We start from the raw sequence: 18192 nt of genomic DNA on the forward strand, positions 1-18192 counted from the left end.
ATTTTTCCTTATGGCTAATTCCCAAAATACCTTTTGGACAAGTTTTGTCTTTACTGCATGCACTTGATTTCTAGTGAGTTGCCACTAGATGGTGAATATACCACATCAAACAAGATTGAAAGGCTTCCATGTTTTCAATAAGCTAATACCTTCAAATGAAATTTCTTGGAAAAAAAAGTCTTAATACATTTTTCAACCTTGAGATATGGCATACTAAAATATGTCTCTAATGATTGAAATAAAAATACATGCGTAACACATTCACAACATAACACTGACATTATAAAGACTTTGTACTGTATTTTCCAAGAACACAAGCTTTGGTGCACAGAAATAGTACAATGTCCATTTGTAGACTTAACATAATTTACATATTTCTAGTATGCAATGTCAAATTATCTTTATTATTTAAAAATATTCACTTTATGTATAGTCTTGACCTCACTTTAGCAATAAATATTTAAATTTAGCATTAAAACATTCCCAAATGAGTAAATTGATCTGTCCTACTAAGTTTGATAGGTTGGTTTACAAATTCTATGATGTTCTATGAAACTGGTATCACCCCGATACCTAAATCAGGCAAGAACACAACAAAAAAATAAATCTCTACAGGCCAATATCGCTGTTGAACATAGATGCCAAACTCCTCAACAAAAATACTAGCAAACCCAACCGAACAGCACATAAAAAAGATAATTCATCATGATCAAGTGGACTTTATTCCAGGGATGCAAGGATGATTCAACATTCTCAAATCAATAAATGTGATTAACCACATCAACAGAATTAAAAACAAAAACCATTTGATCATCTCAATAGATGCAGAAAAAGCGTTTGATATAAACCAACATCACTTTATGATAAAAACTCTGAACAAACTAGATACCTCAAAAAAACAAAAGCCATATATGTCAAACCTACAACCAACTGATACTCATACTGAATGAGGAAAAGTAGAAAGCATTCCCGCTAAGAGCTAGAACAAGACAGGGAAGTCCGCTCTCACCACTGCTATTCAACATAGTACTGGAATTACTAGCTAGAGCTATCAGGCAAGAGAAATAAATAAAGGACATCCCAACAAATTATCTCTGTTCATTGATGACATAATCTTATACCTAGAAAATCCTAAAGACTCCTCCAAAAAGACTCATAGACTTGATCAACAACTTCAGTAAAGTTTTAGGATACAAAATCAATGTACAAAAATCAGTATCATTTTTATACACCAAATATTTTCAAGCTGAGAACTAAAGCAAAAACTCAATCCCATTTATAATTAGCCACAGAAAAAAATAGAATACCAGAATATATTTAACTAACCAGGTGAAAGATCTCTACAAGGAAAACTACAAAACACTGATGAAAAATGTTATATATAACACAAACAGATGAAAAAAATCCCATGCTCATGGATTGAAAGAATCAATGTCCTTAAAATAACCTGCCCAAAGCAATCTGCAGATTCAACACAACACCTATCAAATTACCAATGCCATTCTTCACAGAATTAGAAAAAAACTATCCTAAAGTTGACATGGAACCAAAAAAGAGCCCAAATAACCAAAACAACCCTAAGCAACAAAAACAAAGCCAAAGGCATGGCATTACATTACTTCAAATTATACTATAAGGCTATAATAACTAAAACAGCTTAGTACTGGTACAAAAAGACACATTTAGATTAATGGAACAGAATAGAGAACCCCAAAATAAAGCCATATACCTACAACCAGCTCATCTTTGACAAAGCTGACAAAAATAAACCATGGGGAAAGGGCACCCTATTCATTAAATGGTGCTAGGAAAATTATCTAGTCATATGCAGAAGAATGAAACTGGACCCTTATCTCTCACCATATACAAAAATTAACTCAAGCTCGATTAAAGACCTAAACGTAAGACCTGAAACTATAAAAGTCCTAGAAGAAAACCTAAGAAATATTCTTCTGGACATTGGCCTAGGCAAAGAATTTATGACTAAGACCCCAAAAGCAAATGCAATGAAAACAAAAATAGACAAATGGGACTTAAACTAAAAAGCTTCTGCACAGCAAAAGAAATAATCAGCAGAATAAACTGACAACCCACAGTATTACCTAAGTAATGAGGTACCTTATATTACAGAAGGACATTATTTAACAAATTAAAAGACAGTATAATCACCCCATGAGAGATCTATTTCTTATCTCCTCTTGCCCTTTCAGTCTCTTGTAGAAACTATTTGCAAATTATACCTCTGACAAAGTACTAATATCCAGAATCTACAAGGAACTCAAACAAATCAACAAGAAGAAAACAAAAAAAATTCCATAAAAAAGTGGGCAATTCAGGAATTTGAGGCTACAGCGAGCTATGATTGTACCACTGCACTCTGCACTCTACAGTGGACGACATAGCAGGGCAATCTCTTGCCAACAACAACAACAAAAAAAAGTTGGTAAAGGACGTGAACAGACATTTCTCAAAAAAAGACAAACAAGAAGCCAACAAACATATGAAAAATGCCAGTAAGAATAGCTATTATTAAAAAATTATAAAACAACAGATGGTAGCATGGATGTGGAGAAAAGGGAGCCCTTATACACCATTAGTGGGGAGTGTAAATGAGCACAACGTCTATAGAAAATAGTATAGAGATTTCTCAAATAACCTACCATTCAACCCAGCCATCCCACTATTAGACATCTACCCAAAAGGAAAGAAATCATTATACCAAAAAGCCACCGGCACTTGTATGTTTATGATGGCACATTCACAATTGCAAAGTCATGGAATCAACCTAAGTGTTCATCAATGGATGAATGGATTTTTTTTAATGTGGTATATATACACCATGGAATACTATGCAGCCACAAAAAAGAATGAAATCATGTCCTTTGCAGCAACATGGATGGAGCTGGAGGCCATTATTCTATGTGAAATAATTCAGAAACAGTATGTTCTCACTTATAGATGGGAACTACACCAAGGGTACACATGCACATAAAGATGAAAATAATAGACACTGGGGACTCCAAAAAGGGGGAGGTTGAGATGGGGGTGAAGGTTAAAAAAAATTTACCTATAAGTTACAATGTTCACTATTTGGGTAATGGGTATGCTAGAAGCCCAAACCTTACTGTTTTGTAATATATCCATGTGACAAATCTGCACGTGTACCCCTGAATCTAAAATAAGTAAATAAACTTTTTAAAAGATAAAAAGCAACCCAATTCTCCGATATTAGCAAGTCCCAGGGAAGTGTAATCAAGAAGATCTTCTGTAAAAATTATGGCCATTAGGCTCCACTGGGTTTCCCTATAATTGCTTGCATGTATGTATACATAGCAATAATAATTACGTAAGTAGTATATAATTTTTTTACAGTATGTTACAGTATGTATATACTTCCCTCTGATGGACCCTAGATTCCTCAATATTTGATATTTCTTTCAGGAAGGGGAAATAAAAGCAAATGAGTGTTGAAATGGTATGTTTTTCCACTTATATGGGAAAACGTTGAGTCCTTTACAGTCTCATTTATATTGTCCTGGTATTTTAGCGGCTGAGGCTTTCTACTATTCTAAATACTGTATTCTCTTTTCCTTTGGCAGATAAAGAAGGAGGTAAGGAAAAAGAAAATAGTAAATATTGATATTCTGTTTTCTGATATTCACCTACTAGGTTCAGAAACCCTCATTTGAAACTCTTGCCTCAAACTCCTAAATTAAAAAGGAAAAATGACTCATCCCACAATACTAGTGGTAAAATTAATTTAAATTTGTATAATTTCTGCCTACATTTAGGAGCAAAAAACTCAGAGCACAAAGACAGTGGAAGGCAAGACAGCAATGTTTGATATGTGTTACTAAGATTCAAAGTTGCCGGGCGCGGTGGCTCATGCCTGTAATCCCAGCACTTTGGGAGGCCAAGGCAGGCGGATTATGAGGTCAGGAGATCGAGGCCATTCTAGCTAACACGGTGAAACCCCATCTCTACTAAAAATGCAAAAAAAAAAATTAGCTGAGTCTGGTGGCAGGCGCCTGTAGTCCCAGCTACTCAGGAGGCTGAGGCAGCAGAATCACTTGAACCCAGGAGGCGGAGGCTGCAGTGAGCTGAGATTGCACCACTGCACTCCAGCCTGGGCACACAGCAAGACTCTGTCTCAAAAAAAAAAATTCAAAGTCAATGAGGTAGGAAATAATTTTCAGCTGATGAAAGATTTATGATAAATGGTAATATCAAAGCTTTTTTCCCCCAGGTTTGAAAACAAATTAGACAGCTGCTGCTGTACACCGTCTCCTAGACTCCAGAGTCAAAACCTCTGTACTCATCCGTAGATAAGACTATCTAAACGAATGGAGAATGGGAGACCAGAGATGCAGTGAAGTAAGTGGTAACAGGGAATTAGCTTCCTTTTCCTCATGTTGGTATCAAGCAGTGGGTCTCCAACTTTCATTTAACTCCTTTATCCTCACAGAAGTAACTAATACCTGCATTTGTTACTATTTCCAAGATAAAGTTTAACCACATATGTCAAGTAATATATGGTTGACCCTTGAACAACACGGATTTGAACTGTGTGGGTCCACTTACAAGTGGAGTTTTTGCAACCAAACACAGATCAAAAATACAATATTTGAGGGATGTGAAACCCGCCTATAAGGAGGGCTGAATTTTCGGACACACAGGTTCTGCTGAGCCAGCTGCTGGACTTTAGGTTGCTCGGATTTTGGCATCCATAGTGGGAGGAGTGTTGGAGATCCCGGAACCAAGTACCCCATGGATATCAAGGGACAACTGTATTTAACCTTTCTTCATAACCTTGTGGAAAGAGTAAAAGAAGGAAAAAATGTGTATGAGGGAGTAGGGGGTGGGGGAATGTTATGAAGAAAGAAACTATGTGAACTAAGTTCAAAAATAACTGTGTGTGTTCTTTCTGATTTTCCAGTGTTTTCTTTCCATTTATAACAGTTCATTTGTGGAAACTCTAGATTAATCACAATAAGCAAACATTTCACTGTTGGCACATCCTATTACAAGACTTGTGAAAAGCATTTAGGATCAAATACTCAATACATATGAAGGGATTTGGAAGTTAAAATTGTTTTTAAGTTGTGAGGTGTTAGGAGTAACAGTACAATCCCATTTTCCCAAATATATTTAAAATGTCTCTACAGTGTTAACTAAATGACACACCTTATATCACAGAAGGAAATTACTTAACAAATTTATAAGACAGTATAATCAGCATATGAGAAATCTACTTCTTGTCTCCTCTTGCCTTTCCAGTCTCTTGTTGGCTTAAGTTTTTACCAGAATGATTTGGTAATATCAGGTGTGGAGGAGACAGAATGGGTGCGGTTTAGGAAAAGAATTTGATTCTGTGTATTGGACATTTTAAAGAAGGCTCTTAAAGCTCAATTTTTAATGCTTAAGAAATTAAATGACTTTTAAATGCACTATTCCCTATGAAATTAAATACATACTCATACTTGCCACAAAATATCAAAAGATAGACTGCCAAAATATTCAAAAAATAAAGGTAGACAAACTTGTTCGAAAGCAAAATACACAAAATGGGGTAAGCAATCAGGATGTAAATATTCAACATAGCAAAGTATGCAATAAAATGATTTTACAAACTAAAATGTATCAGGGAGGATCCAAGAATAAGTTGATTTTAGAATGGTCTGTGGAAAACTAAAGTAAACAAGAAAATATCTAGGGAAGTTTAAGAATGGGAGGAAATGAGTCATTGATAATATGCTTGCTCCAGAGGATAACCTTTGTACCAAACGGCAGAGAACTGACATCTAATCAGCAGAGGTTGGCCTTGGCAGTTTACGAAGGAATGTCCAGAGGGAGCACAGGGAAAGGCAGTCCAATGATCCTTCCCTGAATTTTTTACTCTTCGATGTCAGCCTTTAATTCCCTTGAGATGGGGGAATTCGAATCCTAAGGATCCCTAAACTCCAAGGCTTTTGCATTTACTATATTTAACATCTGGGAATTTAGTAAACAACACTTCTGTGGAAAGGTAAGTGAAAAAAAAAGATAATTTCTATTTTATGAAGTTTAACATATATGCACTTCGTGTGTGTATGCATATGTGTGTGTGGATAGAATGTGATAAAATAAAGATTAAAAACTCAAGGCCCAATGAAAGCTTTTAGAGAGATGCCTATATTCCCATGCCTTCATGACTGTAAGTATATCTGCTATGACATACACTAGAAATTTATCCTTTGCTCTTGATATCTTAGCTACTTGTATCACTCAGGACCACATTCTACTCCCACTAGTTTATACAGGTTAGTAACCTTGCACCGTACCTTAAAAACACTCAGAGTTTTAAATGTTCTATCACAAATGTTAAGGATTCCTTCCCTGAATCATAAATGTGCTTCGCTTTCATTATACAATCTTTTCTAAGGCAGGTATTAATGATTTATATTAGTTAATGATTTAAAAGGAACACAAAAATAAGATTGTGCAACATGGAGTTAGGAATCTCTTACAACCTTCTCAGTTCAAGTCTGGTCCTTGTTGTGAGTCAACCACATTTTTAAACTACCTAATGGCCTATGGTCAAGTCATTTTTACATATGCCTAACAAAAGAGATATAGGTGAAAAGTGCTGTAAAACCATTTTTTTTTTTTTTTGAGACAGGGCCTCACTCTGTCGCCCAGGCTGGAGTGCAGTGGCACAATTTCGGCTCACTGCAACCTCTGCCTCCTGGGTTCAAGAGATTCTCCCACCTCAGCCTCCCAAGTAGCTGGGACTACAGGCACACAACACCACGCCTGGCTCATTTTTGTATTTTTTGTAGAAATTGGGTTTCACCATGTTGGCCAGGCTGGTCTCGAACTCCTAACCTCAAGGGATCCACCTGCCTTGGCCTCCCAAAGTGTTGCAATTACAGGTGTGAGCCACCACACCCGGCCTGCAAAACTTATTATAGTCCAGTGAACTACAGTCAATACCAATTTCAAGTTTCCAGTAGCTGATTTCAAGTTATGAGGTGGAGCAATGGCAAGCCCACAGTGCTGATCCGTGTGACAATTGGTAACTTCAATTCTAGTTTGATGTGATTGACATGACTGAGGAAAGGATATGACTGAGTCTAGAAAGGTTGAGAGTTGCCTACTGACATTGCTACCATTCACCTTTCCTTATTCTAGAGGCCTTGGCTAATGTGTCATTAAAAAACGTATTTCAAAGGAATACTTCATGACAATGAAGTGCTCATATGTGGTGATTAGACAACAGTTTATAAAACAATATGTTTGGTAATATTTGCAAAAACAATACATACATACACACAGAGAGATGACTGGAAAGTTATACCCTGAAATGTTAACAACTGTAGTACATAGAGTAGGTTTTATTTCCTTCTTTATACTTTTTCACATTTTTCACTTTCCACAAATTTTTCTTCATAATGCATTACTCTTTTATATATTTATTTATTTTTACTTTAAGTTCCAGGATACATGTGCAGAACGCGCAGGTTTGCTAAATAGGTATATGTGTGCCATGGTGGTTTGCTGCACCTATCAACCCATCACCTGGGTTTTAAGCCCCACATGCATTAACTATTTGTTCTGATGCTCTCCCTCCTCTCAACCCCTCTCCCACAGGTCCTGGTGTATGTCGTTCCCCTCTCTGTGTCCATGTGATCTCATTGTTCAACTCCCACTTATGAGTGAGAACATAAGGTGTTTGGTTTTCTGTTCCTGTGTTAGTTTTCTGAGGATGATGGCTTCCAGCTTCATGATCTCATTCTTTTTTATGGCTGCATAGTATTCCATGGTGCATATGTACCACATTTTCTGTATCCAGTCTATCATTGATGAACACTTGGGTTGGTTCCATGTCTTTGCTATTGTGAATAGTGCAATGCATTACTTTTATAAACACAAACAAGTCACTTGAAAAGAGTAAATAAACTTCATCTCAAGGTATAAATATTAAAAATATTTTGAAAAAGTGAATTTGAGCAGGAAATTACCCTATTGTTATTAAAATGCTATGCCATTGACATAGTAATCCAAAGAAGGATGAATGAAACTAAATAGAGGATCCAGAAATACAGCCTAGTGCATAAAAGAAGTTAATTTATGATACATCAATCATCACAGAATAGTGAGAAAAAAGTTTGCTCAATATAACTTAAATAGTAAATAGTAAAAAAAAATTGGAGGAAATATAAATGAATATTAATCTGATCTTTGGTTTAAAAGGATCTTAGGCATATAAACAAGAAAAAAATCCAAAGATTTGACTAAGTAAAAACTTTTTAAATTTTGTAAATAAAAACACGTAAAACTAGAAGGCAAACTAAGAAAAAGTATTTGCCACAAATGTGATAAAAGGTTGTGACAAATGATTAATTCAATTGTTAATTGGATTAAACAAGATAATAAGACTACAATATTGCTACTCTGTGGACATCATGAAAGCACAGACATAATGTATTGTTCATTAAACCGTTAGCATAATGATCAGAACATCATACAAGGAATTATTATGTATTGATGAATCGAGAAATGGTCAAACATGAAAATATGACTAAAAAAATGTAGAAAGTGGTGGAGGAGAAGGGAAAGTATCAATGGCCAAGAGACGTGGGAAAACATTTTCTCAGTAATGAAAATGCAATTAAAAGTATGATGAGAAGTCAGGAGAGGTTTTTTGGCATTGTGTATGTGGTGACAGATGCAGTAATGAGATGGGTCACATCATTCACAGTGAGGAGTGTCTTGAATAGGTAAAATCATATTGTCGACTGAAATTCTAGGAATCCAACCTAAAGAGATACAACAGACACTTGATACTTAGGAAGGGTATATCTTCCAGGCTCTAGGATTTTCCAAATCTGTGTTTTCACACCGTGTTCCAAGGAGCCCTGGGGTTCTGCAGAGGCATCCCAAAGTCGGCTTCAAAGATAGGAAGAAGGTTTCCCCAATGCTGCCTCAACCAGAGCAATTTGACATTTATCTAATTTGTATGTTAGATTACATGTAAGAACTTTTTCTTAAAGATTCCACTGAAAACACCAAAATGTGGACACCACTGTACTGTATATATAATTTCTTCAATAAAATGCAATGGAGCATTACTTCTCAAAAACTACCAGAGAAGTGGAGAATAGTCAGAGTGTTATATTCCCAAACACTAGCCTCACAGCATTAATTTAAATCCCTGTTTCAGGAAATGTGTAAATCACTCTATAATTACCTTGCAAATAGTCCAAAGCTTGGATATAAAATCTGCAAATATCCAGGCCCTGTTGCAATAAGGATAAAAGATTTGTGTTCTATGACGATCAACTGTGTCCTTTAATATATTTAGTCTGTCATAACAGGAACCAATTTCCACTCAGATGTTTCAGCTGAAGAGATTTTATTGCAGGAACTATTTATAGAAGTTAGGGTTAGGGTTGGATGAAAGGAAACAAGGAGAAACATGGAGGTACCCAGGAGTTAGCACAGCTAGGCCTGAAGAAATAAGGGGAGGGAATCATGTTAGCAGAGCCCAGTGAAGGCTGGCACAGTGGAGCAGGGCTGCCTTGCAGGAGAAGCCTTCGAGGGACAAAGCCAGCATCAGAATCCAGCCAGAAGCAGGAAAAGAGGTGGTGAGACATATCCTAACCTTTTTTCCTTTTCCATCCTCCAACTTACTGATGGTGTTACCCATTGGTCAAAACCAACTGGCATGAGACCCCAGCTGGAACAGTTTATGAAAAATTCCACCTTTTGAGGCACAGAGTCTAGCAGAGAAGAGCAGAAGATGGCACTAAAAGATAACAAGTGGAGAATAACCAGCATATTTATAACAGAGAAATACAAGTCCCCCCTTACCTGTGCGGGATACGTTTCAAGACCCCTCATGGATATCTGAAACTGCAGATAGTACTGAACCCTTTATATACAATGTTTTTTCCTATACATACCTATGATTAAGTTATTAATATAAATAAGGCACAATAAGAGATCAACAACAATTACTACTAATAAAATAGAATAGCCAGGCACAGTGGCTCTTGCCTGTAATCCCAGCTCTTTGGAAAACCGAGGCGGGAGGATTACTTGAGGCCAGGAGTTCCTGGGCAACAGAGTCAGACTCCATCTGTACAAAAAATAAAAAAATTAGCTGGGCGTAGTGATGCGCACCTGCAGTCCCAGCTACTTGGGAGGCTGAGGCAGGAAGATCACTTGAGCCAAAGAGTTTGAGGCTGCAGTGAGCTATTATTGCACCATTGCACTCCAGCCTGGTTGACGGAATGAAGCCTTGTCTCTAAAAATAAAACAGAAAGGTAAAATAAGATAGAACAGTTACACAAATATATTTTAATAAAAGTTATACGCTGTGGCCATAACTTTTGCAGTTTGAGGTACAACAGCAAAACTAACATGAATTTCTTTTTCCTTCACAATTTCACAGGTAGAAGATTCATTCTTATCATAGATCTTAGCGACCTCGGCATATGGATTTTTTTCTTTCCTTACTAATTCAAAAACTTTCACGTTTTCACTTAAAAGAAGCACTTTATGACTTTTCTTTGGCATACCCAAATTGCCAACATTACTGCTCTTGTGTTTAGGGGCCATTATTAAGTTAAATAAGTGTTACTTGGACACAAGTACTGCAATACCTTGACAGTAGGTCTGACAACCAAGCCAACTACAAAGTGATTAACAGGGGAGCATACACAGTGTGGACACGTTGAACAAGAGGGATGACCCATGGCCTGGGCAGGATAGAGCAGGATGGTGCACAATGTAAAACTTATGAATTGTTTTATTTCTGGAATTTTTCATTTAATATTTTCAGATCTTGGTTGATCATAACTGAAACCTTGGAAGCAAAACCACAGATGAGGGGAGACTACTGTACTGGGAACTCAGATGTTTGATAATAGAGGAAACCTTAACTAAATAATGATATTAACCATTCTGCTATTAAATAAAAGTGCTCAGAAGACCATTATGTAATCAGGGAGTACAGAAGAGAGAGCAACCAACTCCTTACACAGATTGTAATAAAAGATTTTCCCAAATTAACAAATGAGGTGCTTTATTGTCTCCCAAGCAAAGTTTCTTATATTTTTGCTAATTATATAAACAATACATTTCATTATGGGAAACATATACATAAAACAAAAGCAATTATCTACAATTCCATCCCCTGCCCTAGACCACTATAAATATGTTTATATCTTTCCAGATTTTTTTCTATGCATTTATACACACATGATTATGTTGTTTTCGGGATCACACCATATTATTTTGTAAACTGTATTTTCCACTTATAAATCATAAATACTATTTTATGCAATAGATAGCACTCTGCAACATTTTAAAATTTTAACACTTTTTAAAAACTTGCCTCCGTGTATCTAGTTGTAACTAATTTTTATGCTCGGACATTTAGTTTGGTTTCTCTTTTGGCCATTACCAAATGTACTGTGATGAGATTTTACATTTTGGGGGTGATATAGTTTGGATGCCCCATTCAGATTTCATGTTGAGATATAATCTCCAGTGTTGGAGGTGGAGCCTGGTGGGAGGTGTTTGGATCATAGGGGCGGATCCCTCATGAATGGCTTGGGCCATATCCTTGGTGATAAGTGTGCTCTCACTCTGAGCTCACAGGGATCTCATTGTTTATGTGGCTCCTCCCCCCGCCAACTCCTTCTTGCTCCTGCTCTCACCATGTGAGACACCTGCTCCCTATCACCTTCCAGCATGATTGGAAGCTTCCTGAGGCCCCCCCAGAAGCAGATGCCATTACGCTTCCTGTACAGCCTGCAGAACCATGAGCCAGTTAAACCTCTTTTCATATAAATTAACCAGCCTCAGGTATTTCTTTATAGGAATACAAGAACGGCCTAACAAGGGTGGGGGGAGGGGGGCAGTTTTGTTTTTTTTTTTAAACACACAGAAGAAAAGCAACAGAGACATATGTGGTCTTCAAAGCACAAAATATTTGCCATCTGACCTTTTATAGAAAATGTTTGTATTATAAATTTCCAGGAATGTAATTTTTAAGTCAAAGTGTGTGAACATTTTTGAGGCTTTCACTACATTCTGTCGAATTGCTCTCCAGAATTGTTGAGCCAATTTACACCCTTCTCAGTTAATGTATGCATTTCTTTAATTGCCACACATCCTACTCCAAGGGTCACTGGCCCAAATTACTAGCTCTGAGTATTATTTTATTCTCAATTTGATGGTGCATTATCGTTTTAAGTTTTCACTTCTCTTAAAAATGTTTGGCCATTTACATTTTTCTCTCATGACAACGAATTTGCATTTTGCTCATTTTTAATAGGCTATTTTTTCTAAGTTCTCTTTAATAAGAATGTTATGCTTATCTTTCATGTATATTGCAAAATTTTTTTATAATTTTTACTTGTTTTTAAATTTTATTCTATGGGTTTTTTTTTGGATAAAAGAAGTTAAAAGTTCAACAGTCAGATCTGTCACTTTTCCTTTGTAATTTCAGCCTTTGTTTCATGCTTAGTTTGAGATTAAAAGCAATTCATTTGTATTTTCTCCTTGCCCTTTTAAGACTTAAAAACATTTAAATCTTTTAATCCTGTTCAAATTTAGTGTCTGGGAAACACTTTAGAAGGATGAATAGGTAATATTATGTTAGTCCTGGAGTCAGATTGCTGGGTTCAAATTTAGCCTCACCACATACTACATATTTCAGCAAATCACTTAAACTCTTTAAGTCTTAGTTTTCTTGTTTATAAAATGGAGATAACAGTAACATTTACCATACGGTTGATGTAAGAATTAACAGTTATAAATCACAGAAAGTACTTAGCACAGTGTCATTAGCTATTATTATAGCAGCAGGAGAATGCTCTCCCAGTCAAAAGCTATTTTTTAATAGCTTTATACATTTATAAAATGTATAAAGGTGCAAATGTATGAAATCCGCATATTCAGGAAACTAGATGGGGTGTAGTAAAATGAGGTGTAACATTCAAGGGGCAGAGTTGACAGATGCGAGGGGTGATGCGTCTTGAATGAGTTGCTCAGGAACTTGCTCTTGATATTATCAGAGATCGGGAGCCAATGAAAGCTTTTAAGCAAGCAAGAAACCCTCCAGATGTGTGGTAGCAAAGTGGAAAATGGACTAGATTCCGCCAGGTGCAGTGGCTCACGCCTGGAATCCTAGCACTTTGGGAGGCTGAGATGGGCGGATCCCCTGAGGTCAGGAGTTCGAGACCAGCCTGGCCAACATGGGGAAACCTCATCTCTAAAAAAAATACAAAATTAGCTGGGCATAGTGGCAGGCACCTGTAATCCCAGTTACTAGGGAGGCTGAGGTGGGAGAATCGCTTGAACCAAGGAGACAGAGGTTGCAGTGAGCCAAGATCATGCCACTGCACTCCAGCCTGGGCGACAGAGTGAGATTCTATCTCAAAAAAAGAAAAAAAAAGGAAAACAAAAATGGACTAGATTCAAATCCCTTGCTCCACCCTGTCTTCCCCAAATTTAAATTCCTGCTTCCTAGAGGCAAATTCTTTCACCTTCTATGTCTCTAGTATTTATCTCCTTACTTTTAAGAATCATCTTTAAATTGTTTCTTGATTTTGCCATCACGGATGTGATTATGAGGCTAATTAAACAGTAACCCTAACCGCTCTGAGAATCGACCTAAGAAATGAATGTGAGAAAGAAAGTAGAAGCAGCCCACTTGCTAGTGAGTGAAAGCCAGGGAAGGGTGGGGAGATGCGGGGAGAAATTTTCTCAAGTTGGTAGACCCCAGGAGCAGGCTGGGAGCAGTACCATGAATTCCATTCAAGCAGCCGAACGTTTTAAGCACCATTTCCTGGAGTTTGCCAAGTTGAGTATTGCCCCAGCCTCCTGTTTTGGTGGTTCCTCACTGCCGAAGAAGACCAAGTGTTGACAACTCAGTGAGGCAGTCTCAGCTGGTGTGGAAAAATGTAGCTAAGAAAACGTGCCAGACAAAGCTTTAAGCAGAGCTTCCCAACCCTTCTCAGCCCTCCAGCTGCAAGGGCCCATTCGCCTTCTGCAGGAGCAGCCTCTTCTGTTTACCCCCATTTTGAGCCTTGTAATATCATCCTTTCCTACCTGTGCCAAGAAGTGAAAAGGTGTGCGAAGCGCCGCTTTAGAAGGCCCAGTGCATTCACAAACATCAGCTTCTGGGCGAGGCTGCTTGGCCTCTTCTATTCAAAAGCTTTGTGTTGCCCTTTTAAGGTTTCTATTCCCCCACCCCCACCCCGTCCACCAACACCCATTCCTACCTAGGGTTCAAAACCCAAACCATCCTTAAGGTACACTAAGTATCACAGCACCAAAGGCTGGAGAGAGATGAGTTCCCCACCCTTGATGCGCTTCCTGTCCAGGTGGCCCGAGGCCCACTCCTTAAGAGGCAAGGCCCAGAGACACTGCTGTGGCTTGAGGAACATCCAGTACACCTGACATTTCCATTAGAACAGTGGGACCCGGATACCACTGGCAGGAAGTCCATCTTCACAGCTGCCAACCCATCTGTCAAACCCGCAGTCCCCTATGAGAGTACAGATGAATGGAGGAGGATTTAAAAGTGAATTCGTGGGCGGTGACACGGAAACAGCAGCCGTGGCCAAGCTGACCCCAGAGCCCTTCGTTTCCTGGCCCTCCCTCTGAATCATCGCGCTCCACTTGTGACGTCGCGGACGCCCGGCTCGGGCAGGCGTGGGGGGCCCGCGCGTCCCGGGAGCCCCGAGGCGGCAGCGCACGTTTCCACGCCGCGGTTCCGCGGGAAAGCCGGGGGCGGCGGCCTGGCTGAGGCCGAGCTCGGATCCGGTGCCGAGCCGAGCGGGGCCGCGCGTCGCCCGGGCTTCGCCTTCGCTCGCGTGACCTCCGCCGTCCTCTCCAGCCCTCGTCCTATGGCCGCGCCTGCGGCCGCACGCCTAGCGCCCCTCGCCTAACCTCGCGCCCGGGCCGCGCCTCCTCCTCCTCCTCCTGCTCCCCGCCGCTTCCGTTTCTCGAGGGAAAGGCTGCTGCCTCCTGCTCTGTCCGCATCCCCGGCTTAGGTAACACGTTTTCCTCCTTACGCCACCCACCACCGGGTCCCCGCGCCGCTGCCCCTCCTCCTTGGCTCTGGGGCCCGGGCTGGTGAGCGGCGCGCGCCGTCGCCTCTCCGCGGGTAGGTGAGTCCATGGCGCCGGGAGGGTTCCTCGCCTCTGCGCGCCGGCCTGCGAGGTCCCTGCCCTGGCAGCGAGGCCGCCCCCGGCCCGGCCCGGCCAGGCATGCCCGGCATCGCCGCGGCAGCCAGCGCGGAGGGGAGCTCGCGAGTCCCGCGGCGCCCTTGGCCCTGCCCGAGCGGCCCGAAGGGGATGGGGACGGGAAGAAAGGGTGGCAAACAACGATTTAAAAAAATCCAATCATTAGCATTTGTAGGACGAAGAAGCTGATCTGACAGTTGTCCAGAGCAGTGGCCCAGCTGCAACAGGTAGATGGCGCAGCTGTCAGTGACCCCTTGGTCTCAGCCGTGGCTTTGAGAGATGCTTCTGAGTGTCCCTAGCTGCCAGCTACCTCCAGTGACCTACTTGATGAGTGTGAAATAAACATGATGGGACTATATTTAGAAAAATCTTTACTTCCTTGCTGTTAATTCTCTGCATTTTGAAAGGTGGTTTTGTGAGGTGTGCATAATTAGTTGGTGTGTCCAGAGTGGTAGCTGGAAAAAAATATTTAACCTGGGTTTGGCCCTATCATGTAGACGGTTAGGCGCAAAGAGTGTGAAAGGAAACGCTTACTTTAGTACATCTATGAAAAACACTTACAAGAAACCACGGCTTGTTTTTTGGAGATTTCTCGTTTTAAAGCTATTTTTGAAGTGTTGAATAAGCAGACATTTGCCCACTGTATGATGGTGTTCACTTTAAAAGAACAGTGGGTTAAAAGTATGGACAGACCACTTCAGTGGATCCCATCTGTTGAGTAAAAGATTTTCTAGCCCTTTTACTCTGATTCCTAGCTTTGAAGCCAGAAAAGTTGATAAGGATCAGCCCTGCTCAACTTGATAATAGTATGAGGATGAAAGTAATCCACTCAACTACTCTTGATTGGTGAATTAGCTAAGTGATCTCATTTTTACCTTTTAAAATAGAGAACATAAGGGAAAAGATTAAGGCAATGGAAGAGTTCATTTTTTCAATACAGATATTTGTTTCCATTCTTATGTAGAGCCTACTTTAAGTTTTTGTGGATTTTTATACTACTTTTGAAGTTAGCTTAGTCATGAAGAGAATTATGTCAAATACATAGAGTTACACTATACTTTTTGTGTAGAGTAAGCTACCACTTTTCAAGCTTTTGGACTAAACCACTACTTGCTTGGAAATTGCAGCTTTGACTAATGCCCTTTAAAATGATATAACTTATTATAGATTTAAATTATAGCTTTACTTGTTATAGTCCTGAAAAAAATGAAAAGATAACTTCTTGTTTGACATAGAAGGCCTGTGAGACAAAAGTTATAAAGGTTATTATATATTTATTTTACTTTTTAATTCTGTCTCTAATAACAATTAGAAAATGTCTCATTCTATTTCATGTTATACAGAAATTGCTTAAAAGATAATTATGTTATATAAAGTGATCAATGAAAACAAATGTTATCTCCATTTTTTAAAGGTGAGGATGGTGTATATAAGCACTTTTTCCAGATGTGAGTCCTTATGAATGTTCTTGTTAAAATACTTTGAATCTTGTAATGAAGTTAATAAAACTATGTTAATGTGTTTGGCTGAGAGCTTAGAAATAAAGGCTCTGGCTGGAGTGGTGGCTCACGCCTGTTATCCCTGCACTTTGGGAGGCCAAGGCGGGCGGATCACTTGAGGTTAGGAGTTCGAGACCAGCCTGGCGAACATGGTGAAACCCCGTCTCTAGTAAAAATACAAAAATTAGCCAGGCGTGGTAGCAAGCACCTGTAGTCCCAGCTACTCAGGAGGCTGAGGCAGGAGGATCCCTGGAACCCAGGAATCAGAGGTTGCAGTGAGCCCAGATCGCGCCACTGCACTCCAGCCTGGGCGACAAAGCGAGACTTAATCTCAAAAAAGAAAAATTAAGTTAAAATTTAAAAAATAAAAGTTCTGCTTCCCATCTCCTGTGATTGATGTTGCGTACTGTTTCTCAAATTTGTCTGATTGTAAAATTCCTCAAGGTAGTAGGCAAGTGAGGGAGTGGGTAGAGTATAATAGTGGTTTAAAAGATTCCCAGATTGCAACTTGAGACTTCCTGGATCAGAATTTCCAAGAGAAAGGAGATATTTCAAATAGACAAAAATGAGAAAAATTTTAAAATAGTCAACAACAACAAAAAAGGTGAGCTTGGGAAATGCAGGTGGGAAATGACTGTTGTTGGAATGAATAGTTGATATAACTTATTAGGACTCCTGTACATAAAATGTTCATATATGGAAACTATGATTTTATTAATATGATGATGCCACTCATTTAGGAAATCTGAAACTTTTATATTTTTTTCTGGTCAAGCTTCTGCTGATCAAATTTAGCAAACATATTTTTGCATGTTTAGTCTTTTTTATGTGGTATGTAATGTTAATTCAAGTACTTGAATGTGATAAGAGCATTTTATTAATGGATGACTGATGCAGATTACTGTAACTAGTAATCCACAGCAAAATATTGTACCTAATAATTTCTCTTTCTTTTTTTTTTTTTTCCTTGAGAAAAGGTCACACTGTGTCATCCAGGCTGGCGTATGGTGGTGTGATCACGGCTCATGCAGCCTCCACCTCTCAGGCTCAAGGAATCCTCCCACCCCAGCCTCCCGAGTATCTGGGACTACAGGCACGTGCCACCATCCCAGCTAATTTTTAAAATTGTAGAGATGGGGTCCCACTATGTTGCCCAGGTTGGTCTCAAACTCCTGGGCTCATGACATCCTCCTGCCTCAGCCTCCCAAAGTGCTGGGACTACAGGTGTGAGCTGCTGCACCCAGCCTGATTTCTTTCATATTATAGATTTATTTGTTACCTCTTCCATGTGCCTGATTAAATAAATATAGGCAAGACAGGCATGCAAATTTGAATACCTTATTAGTTGCTTTTTTGTTTTTTTTGACAGAGCCTCACTCTGTCGCCCAGGCTAGAGTGCAGTGGTGTGATCTCGGCTCACTGCAACCTCTGCCTCCCAGGTTCAAGCGATT

General features: G+C 39.3%; 1 protein-coding gene across 3 annotated transcripts in view; it reads left to right on the top strand.

The window, feature by feature from the left end:
* Positions 1-14564: 14564 nt before the first annotated feature.
* The window catches only part of INPP1 (inositol polyphosphate-1-phosphatase), a 28558-nt gene continuing 24930 nt past the window's right edge, over positions 14565-18192 (top strand). The window contains exon 1 of one of the 3 annotated variants that reach the window (XM_030802360.1): positions 14565-15167. The gene's annotated coding sequence lies outside the window, so the exon portion shown is untranslated. The remainder of the gene's footprint in view (positions 15168-18192) is intronic. The other 2 variants (XM_003253851.2, XM_030802362.1) reach the window with 2 other exon arrangements.

This window comes from Nomascus leucogenys, chromosome 22a (genome assembly GCF_006542625.1).
Source record: "Nomascus leucogenys isolate Asia chromosome 22a, Asia_NLE_v1, whole genome shotgun sequence".
Taxonomy (NCBI): Eukaryota; Metazoa; Chordata; class Mammalia; order Primates; family Hylobatidae; genus Nomascus; species Nomascus leucogenys.